The sequence below is a fragment of the Mytilus californianus genome, unplaced genomic scaffold (genome assembly GCF_021869535.1).
Source record: "Mytilus californianus isolate M0D057914Y unplaced genomic scaffold, xbMytCali1.0.p SCAF_41, whole genome shotgun sequence".
Taxonomy (NCBI): Eukaryota; Metazoa; Mollusca; class Bivalvia; order Mytilida; family Mytilidae; genus Mytilus; species Mytilus californianus.
The window spans coordinates 1,400,589-1,409,414 of record NW_026262692.1 but is presented as its reverse complement, the minus strand read 5'-3'; the positions used below and the strand labels follow the sequence as shown (position 1 = coordinate 1,409,414).

The window sequence follows — 8,826 nt, the reverse complement described above, 5'->3', positions numbered from 1 at the left end:
TTTGTAATAGTGCAACATAAGAACTAACCATAAAAATCAGTTGGAAAGGGCTTAACTCATCAGAAAAATACATTACACAAAACTACGAAAGGAAACACAAAAGCCACTCTGGCTTGTCAACTACTTCTTGCCTATATGTCTGTTATTTTTGGCCCAGCGACATTGTTTAGTTTCAGATATACAAGTTCTGTTTATTAAAAGTCTTTTTGTTTATTTTAATTGAGTATCATGGTAAAAGGAAAGGCCATAACAGTTCTCATGTCTTCATCTTTTTGATGTAAAACGAAAAAATATTTAAGTGAAGGAATTTCAAATTAGATAAACAACTTGTGTGAACTCAATACATTGTTTGGCAATGGTTGTCAATGGTTGCTAAATGGTTGCTGTATCCATAAGGACAAGATTTCGAAACAATAAGCGAAGCAACCGGATTACCATTTGTACAACTGTAAAATCCTCCGAATGGAACTGCAAACACTGTCCAAAGTTCGTAATCATCACTGAAACATACTCGAACGTTAGATATAATTGTCATTGGTAGGTAAAATCGCGGACATGATTGAGATTGAGTAACAAAACTGTTGGTTTTATCAGAATATAATCCTCCGGAGAAATATCCGCTATCCTAAGATACCATTGAATCTTTTGGAGCATGACACCAATAGGTGGTAAATGCTGCTATCCGGAGTATGATTCGTCTGTGCAGCAAACTAAGAGCCAATATGCCAGAAACCATGCAAAATCAAAAATATTTTCCAAATGGCATGTCGGAACTGTTGAAATATTTTCATATTTTTGAAATCTTATATATAAAGGAATGTGAAAATATATCATATACTTTGTTGCATCGTGTCTTTTTTAAGAAACAATCTCATTTGCATAAATGCCTAAAAATCACTACAATGCTAGTGAAAAATGTGTATAGTTTCACATAAATTCTGTTTTTTAACAGTTTTACTGGCCATTTAAACTTACATTTGCTAAAAATGACCTGGATAGACAAAACAAAACCATGTCAGGAAAGGTTTGTCCCGAATGATTATGCAGTGCGAGGGTATTAAAGAAGGTTTGTAGGCCACAATGAATTGTTAATTAAGTTTGAGCCCACCAATCTCCTAAAGTGGCCTTTATTTTTCATGAAATTATCCAAACTTAAGTCAATTACATGTCAAAGTAATTAATTACATTTTAATTACATTGATTTTCAAATGCAATTAATTACATTACAATTACATTACCAATGTAATTAATTACATTTCAGCCACTTTTATCCAAAGGACAAAATTTGTTTTAAAAAAAAGTTATAATTTTTAACGTCATTGTTACATTTAATCATCATTAGATTTTCAATGCTTATTATTTGATTGCATTTTTTATTTTTATAGGAAAAAAAATATAAAGATGAATATCGAAGGCTATTTGTTAAGCCGAAATATTTGTCAACACGATTTTATAACATCCTCTTCGTATATTACCGCCTTGTATTAGTACCGTTGTGTAAATCTTTAGACTTATATATTTTTTTCCTTATCTGCGCAGTATCGTCTTTTTTAGACGATCCGGTACATAATAAATTTGCTGGTTGGTCCTTTTTATAGACTTCTGTATCATGTTATGTGATACAACTCTAGATTCCACTGACGAGGAAAGGTACCACTAGGCCACCGAAAGCTGAATTATCAGTTCAGTCTAGATGGCCGAGTGGTCTAGAGCGATGGACACAGTGCAGGCGGTGTTGTTTCGATATCCCAATAGCTCGAATCCCGGACAGGGAAGAACAAAAATTTGCTACCGCAAATTTACAGATCTAACATTGTTGGGCTGTTATTTAGACGAATTATGTATACAGAATGTGTTTTCAGCCTTGTATCACCATCACTGGTGATCCGATGGATAAAACCTGTCGTAGAGTTGTCACTGGTTTAGACGTACTTATAATATAATTATTTCTGTGATTGCATCCTACATTAATTTGTAAGATCCTCTACGATAGATAATTCAGCTGATCTGTAATATTCCAACCTCATGCCTTATATAACATTTGCTGTGTTACGACGCTAGATAAAAACTGACGAGGAAAGGTAACACACGGCCACCAAAACCTTGATTTTTGTCGAGCCTAGGTGGTCGAGTGGTCTAGCGCGTCGGGCATAGTGCAAGGCGATTTGGTGTCATGATATCTTAGTAGCATGAGTTCGAATCCCGGCCAGGGAAGAACAAAAAATGTGCTTCCGCAAATTTACAGATCTAACATTGTCGGGCTGTTATTTAGACGAATTATATATAAAAATTGCGGTTTTTATCCAACGCAATCATAGGTTTGAACGTTGTTTTCAATTTAGACTTGTTTATATTTTTCGTTTGGGTTTGTATTATATTTGCTTTCGGGTTTATATGATCCGTTCATCCTATTTTGACTCCTCAAAATTCAAGCGTCTATCCTAAATTGAGGTAAATTGTATGGCTTTCCAAATACCGTTTCAATTCCTAACATCACTGAAGAGACATTAATTGTCGAAATCCGGATATGGTGTACAAAAACCTTTGCACCTTTTGTTTACGGTATACCATCTTTTCTGCAAGTTTATTGTTTTCTGTTTAGTATTAAATTTATAATTAAGATCCATTTATTACATCGGTGATCCATTAATTTGGCAATCGCCAATGGCAGTCAGCAGGGTTTAAGAACATTTGTTGTTCGACCTGTTAGTCAAATGCGTTTTGTTAAAATATACTTTTTCACTTTTTTGGTCTTTTGGAAAATGTTGTGTGTGCTGTATTTAGATCCCTCTAACAAGAAATTTGTTTTGCATGCACATGTATAAAAATTGCGGTTTGTATCCAACGCAATCATAGGTTTGAACGTTGTTTCCAATTTAGACTTGTTTATATTTTTTCGTTTGGGTTTGTATTATATTTGCTTTCGGGTTTATATGATCCGTTCATTTTATTTTGACTCCTTAAAATGCAAGAGTCTATCCTAAATTGAGGTAAATGGTATGGCTTTCCAAATACCGTTTCGATTCCTAACATCACTAAAGAGACATTAATTGTCGAAATCCATATATGGTGTACAAAAACCTTTGCACCTTTTGTTTGCGGTATACCATCATTTCCGCAAGTTTATTGTTTTCTGTTTAGTTTTAAATTTATAACTACGATCCATTTATTACATCGGTGATCCATTTATTTTGCAATCGCCAATGGCAGTCAGCAGGGTTTAATTACTTTTGTTGTTCGACCTGTTAGTAAAATGCGTTTTGTTTAAATATACTTTTTCACTTTTGGTCTTTTGGAAAATGTTGTTTGTGCTGTATTTAGACCCTTCTAACAAGACATTTGTTTTGCATGCACACGTATAAAAATTGCGGTTTTTATCCAACGCAATCATAGGCTTGAACGTTGTTTTCAATTTAGACTTGTATATATATATATATATATATAAATATATATAACATTTTCCAAAAGATCAAAAAAGTGAAAAAGAATATTTTAACAAAACGCTAGTCAAATGCGTTTTGTTAAATTATACTTTTTCACTTTTTTGATCTTTTGGAAAATGTTGTTTGTGCTGTATTTAGACCCCTCTAACAAGAAATTTGTTTTGCATGCACACGTATAAAAATTGCTGTTTCTATCCAACGCAATCATAGTTTGAACGTTGATTTCAATTTAGACTTGTTTATATTTTTTCGTTTGGGCTTGTATTATATTTGCCTTCGGGTTTATATGATCCGTTCATCCTATTTTGATTCCTCAAAATTCAAGAGTCTATCCCAAATTGAAGTAAAATTTTGTGGCCTTCCAATAACCGTTTTGAATCCTAACATCACTAAAGAGACATTAATTGTCGAAATCCGGATATGGTGTACTAATTTTTGAACCTTTTGTTTGCGGTATACCATCTTTTTCGCAAGTTTATTGTTTTCTGTTTGGTATTAAATTAATAGTTAAGATCCATTTTGTTGCATCTGGTGATACGTTTATTTGGCAATCACCAATGGCAGTCAGCATGGTTGATGAACATCCGTTATTTGCACCTTTGTTTGCGGTATGCCATCTTCGCCGCAAGTTTATTGTTTTCTGTTTAATATTAAATTTAAAGTTAAGATCCATTTATTACACCTTGTGATCCGTTTATTTGGCAATCGCCAATGGCAGTCAGCAGGATTTAAGAACATTTGTTGTTCGACCTGTTAGTCAAATGCGTTTTGTTAAAATATACTTTTTCACTTTTTTGATCTTTTGGAAAATGTTGTTTGTGCTGTATTTAGACCCCTCTAACAAGAAATTTGTTTTGCACACGTATAAAAATTGCTGTTTTTATCCAACGCAATCATAGTTTGACCGTTGTTTTCAATTTAGACTTGTTTATATATATATATATATATATATATAGATCAAGATTAATATTTTTTTTAATTTATTCTTAAAAAAAAATTCTGAAAAATTCAAATTTCTACTAAAAATGTTAATTTAGATTTTAAAGGTTTTCTTATGTACCTCATGTGACATTTTAAATAAATTTAAAGCTTTCATTTATTACAGAAGAGTAATGGTAGCATTTCCCAGACTTGTCTTTTGGCGAGTCAAAATTGTCAAGTATATTGGTTTCAATTCTTGTATGTTTTTGATTGCTGTATTTAAAATTTTGTAGAAAGTGCTTTAATGATATCCATCTGTACATATTCTAATATATAAATATGATGGTTTAAAAAAATTGCCTTTGGCATTTTAATCAAGGGACAAACTTGTACATTATAACTTGTTAAGTACAGCTATTTGCAAGATACAGGCAGGGGGTGATTCATGTATGTCTCAGAACTGCTTTATTCTTTTATATAATAGACAGCTCAGATTGAAAAAAAGGTTGCAAGCTCATTTTTTTATTTTTGTTGAACGGTTGCTATGGAAACATGCAGCCATTTTTTTCAGGAATTTATGATAAAATCAGACATGAAAATCGGAAAATGTCTGCTTTTTGGTTGCAGCAATTTTATGATAATGAGAATTGGAAGAAAAAAATAATTTCAACACATAATTTAACACGTTCAGGTTGTGAAATTTTTTTTTATATAAAGCTAAAATGGTATTTCAAAAAGTTGCCAAAATCTGTATTTTCACATTTTCTGAAAATAGCTTAAATATCACATTTTAAATCAAGTAAAATTGACATTGGGCAGACAATTTTATTATAAACTATGATTGCAGCTTAAAGTTCGTATATTGAATTATTGAAAACAGAAAAAAAACATCTGTTTTTTTTTGTATTTTTTTGTTACCATGGCAAGAATAATTTCTAAAATTCATAAAAAATGACAAAACAGAATACTTGTTCATTATCAAGATTTTTGCTATTTGTAACATTAATGCAATTTAACAGACTATAACACCTATAATTTGTTTGAAAATTATAAAAAAAATATATTAGTTTTAATTAAAATGGCTAAAAGACCATAGCAACAGAAAAAAAAGCCCTAGCAACCGACCTGATATTGCTGAAATAATTCAGAATCAGCATGAAACACATGGAAATCAATGTATTAAATACATTTAAAAAGTGGAGTTTGACTTCTATACTTAACATTTAGGTAGTTCACTCTGCTTTTGGTAACCATGGAAACAAAAAAGTTCAGATTTGATACAAACCGTTACCTTATAATATCTGTTTTGCAGTACTGTAAATGTACGTCTTTCAACAATAATCAACAAGCTATTATATTACTCTATATTTACAACTCATATCTCTTGATTTCATGAAAGGGTCATTTGGTTATTGTAATAATAAGGTATGGCATAGAAATTTTAGATGGAGGGACAGAGTTAATAATGTAGGACTGCTGAATTTGGTGGTTCCTCAAAAACTTGTATTCCTAATAACATGGATTTTTCTCAATATCTCAAAAATCTAAATTACATTTTGGTCTAGAATCGCAATAGTAAATGCATGCAATAATTTCTGAATTTACAGTATCATCCAGAAACAATTTCCAGTGACACATCTATTGGTAAACATTGTGATTTTACTGTTGACCTGCAGAACTCAAAATCATTATGATTTTCCTAGTCATCCCTCAAGTTTCATCTCAATCATTACAGGGAAACCTTATGACCAATTGGAAATACAAGGATTCTTCCAGCTTACAACAGTTGTCATAATATACTGAATGACAACAGTGCACTTGTCAAATATATATTCTTTTCTCCCATTCCAGAATATGACCATTGTGAGAAACACAGGGCTGTCTGACATGAAGCAAGACATTCTTACTTTCTGGAGCATCTGATGTTGAAACTATGAAAACGTTAAAAGTAAATGACCCATTACTGAATATGTTAGGTCTTTTAATACAATGGATACTATAAATGAACTATATATTTACCAAATATCATTGATTTGACACCATTAGGTTCCCTTACACTAACCATATAAATTTTAACCATGTCATAAACCATGAATGACTAAAGGTTTAGGCAAATCTTTTTTAAAACATAAAATAAACATTGAACTTATAAGATGTACCTTATCAAATGACATATGAAAAATATTTTATAACTAAAAATACTCCATTAGCAATATTTGATTTGTGGTAGGTCAAGTTTACGAGTTTATTCCATCTACGCCAATAACTTATAACCTTACGACTTTTCACAGTGCGCCAGAGGGTTGCATCCTGTTCTGCAAATTATATTTTGTATCCATAATGAATTTGTTTCATCAAAAGTTAAAAGATACCAAAATAACTTTTATAGAGTTACATAAATGCTGGTTTTTAGAATTTTCACTTATCATCTGTCATTTGAAAAGATATCATTTTATTTTAAAAACATTGCTTCATATCATAAACAGTCTGGTTAATTCCTTTAATAAGGTGACTTGTCATGGTCTGTTTTGATGAGTCAACCTCTACAACTGCACACTGACAAGCTTTGACTCCAGTTCCATCCACTATTGCTGCCTGCATTTTAAAAGGACTGGTGATGTTTTTCCTTGATGATACATACATGCACATTTTCAATCGCATATGGGCCATCTTTGCATCACAGATACTCTTTCCAGACTGTGCTTTACTAAAGTCGTAATGTGTAACTCTTAGTCCTGAAACATAAAACATATTTTCTTTGATCACTCTTAGAATCTATCACGAACATTACATCAGAAAAGTGAACAAAAAGAAGTAACTCTAATGACAAGAATAGTTTTTACTAAAAAAAAATAATGATCAAAGTTGGTACATTGTCTGCATCTGTTAGTCAAAATTTATATATCCTTGTTTCACATCAAACTGTTCGACACCTTCAAATTATTGTACCAATTGTTTTGTTTTTATATACAGCAAACACCAGCTTTATTCGAAAACTGACCATCATGCTTCAAACTTTGAACTACTGATTTTGATGATTTATCAGCAGATTACAATTCAAACAAAACTTTGAACTTTGATAAGGAGATAGTCAATCCAAGTCAATAAAGATTAGAATCTTGTGCACCTTTGCCTACTTTTTTTTGAACTCTTAACCTAAGTGTTGAGTGGCTAGTTATAACAGAAAACGAACAACTTATACCACTTTGCCACTGAGGCCCACATTTTTATGGTTATATTGTGATGTTTTAAAAAAATCTGAAATGGTCTTTTCTTAAGACGAGCATTCTCCAGATTGACAAATAAAGTTTAATTTTGAATGAGATTAACAAAGGATAACATTAAAGCAATTTAAACATGAAAAGTCTTATGTTTGCCCTTTTATTTATTGACCTCTTTTTTCTGTTTTAATAAAAGGGCCGAGTTTCAATTTCCCCCCATGTTGCACAGATAATATTTTTCCAAGGGCATAACTCTTTTAAAAAAGTCGATCATTCACCATTACAGAACTTGTCCGAGGTATTGCTGATATTTACCTACAGTATAAGTTTAAAAATAAATTGGCGAGAATTGTACCTGTGAGAGTGCTAGAGGCCATTTTCCATAAATTTGATATTTCCAAGGGACATTACTCTTTAAGAAAAAGTCGATCGACCACAATTATAAAACTTGTTCCAAATTTTGCTGAAATTTACCTATAATAGTACATGTTTAATAAAAATCTGGCAAGAGTTGTACCCATTAGAGTGCTGACTAGGCCATTTTCCATACATTTAATATTTATAAGGGACATAACTCTTTTAAAACAAGTTGACCAGCCACATTATAGAACTTGTCCGAGATATTGCTGATATTAATATATAGTTGAAATTTTATAGATTTCAACCTGATGAACATTTTTACCCCATGTCAGATTCGCTCTAAATGCTTTAGTTTCAGAGATACAAGCCAAAAACTGCATTTTATCCCTATGTTCTATTTTTAGCCATGGCAGCCATGTTGGTTGGCAGGCGGGTCATGGGTCATGAGTTTCAGAGAAGAAGATTTTTGTAAAAGTTAACGGAAGACGACAGACGACAAGTTATGAGAAAAACTCACTTGGCCTTTTAGGCCAGATGAGCTTATAAAGGAAATACCAAATTCCCTGACTTCACTATGGGGGTATTTTTTTTACCTGTGATGATACTTCATTGAGTCCAAGTGTATCAAAAACAACTAACAATTTTTCTGCGTGGTCTCTTTGTAACAGGCTCTTCAATTGTCTGGAAAACATTATTGTTTTGTTTGCAGTCACTAAATTTTTTTTTAACTATAACAATTTGTACAATTAGTGATATTTTTTGAAAATTTAGATTTAATAAATATAACTTTAAAACTAGAGGCTCCAAGGAGCCTGTGTCGCTCACCTGATATTTTTGTAAACATTAATGCAAGAAATAATGCAACCATTTTACTTTTGCTT

The 8,826-nt window shown here is 31.7% G+C and overlaps 1 pseudogene; it reads right to left on the bottom strand.

Annotated features, from left to right (window-relative positions):
* Positions 1-337: 337 nt before the first annotated feature.
* The window catches only part of LOC127699791 (macrophage-expressed gene 1 protein-like), a 28,472-nt pseudogene continuing 19,983 nt past the window's right edge, over positions 338-8,826 (bottom strand).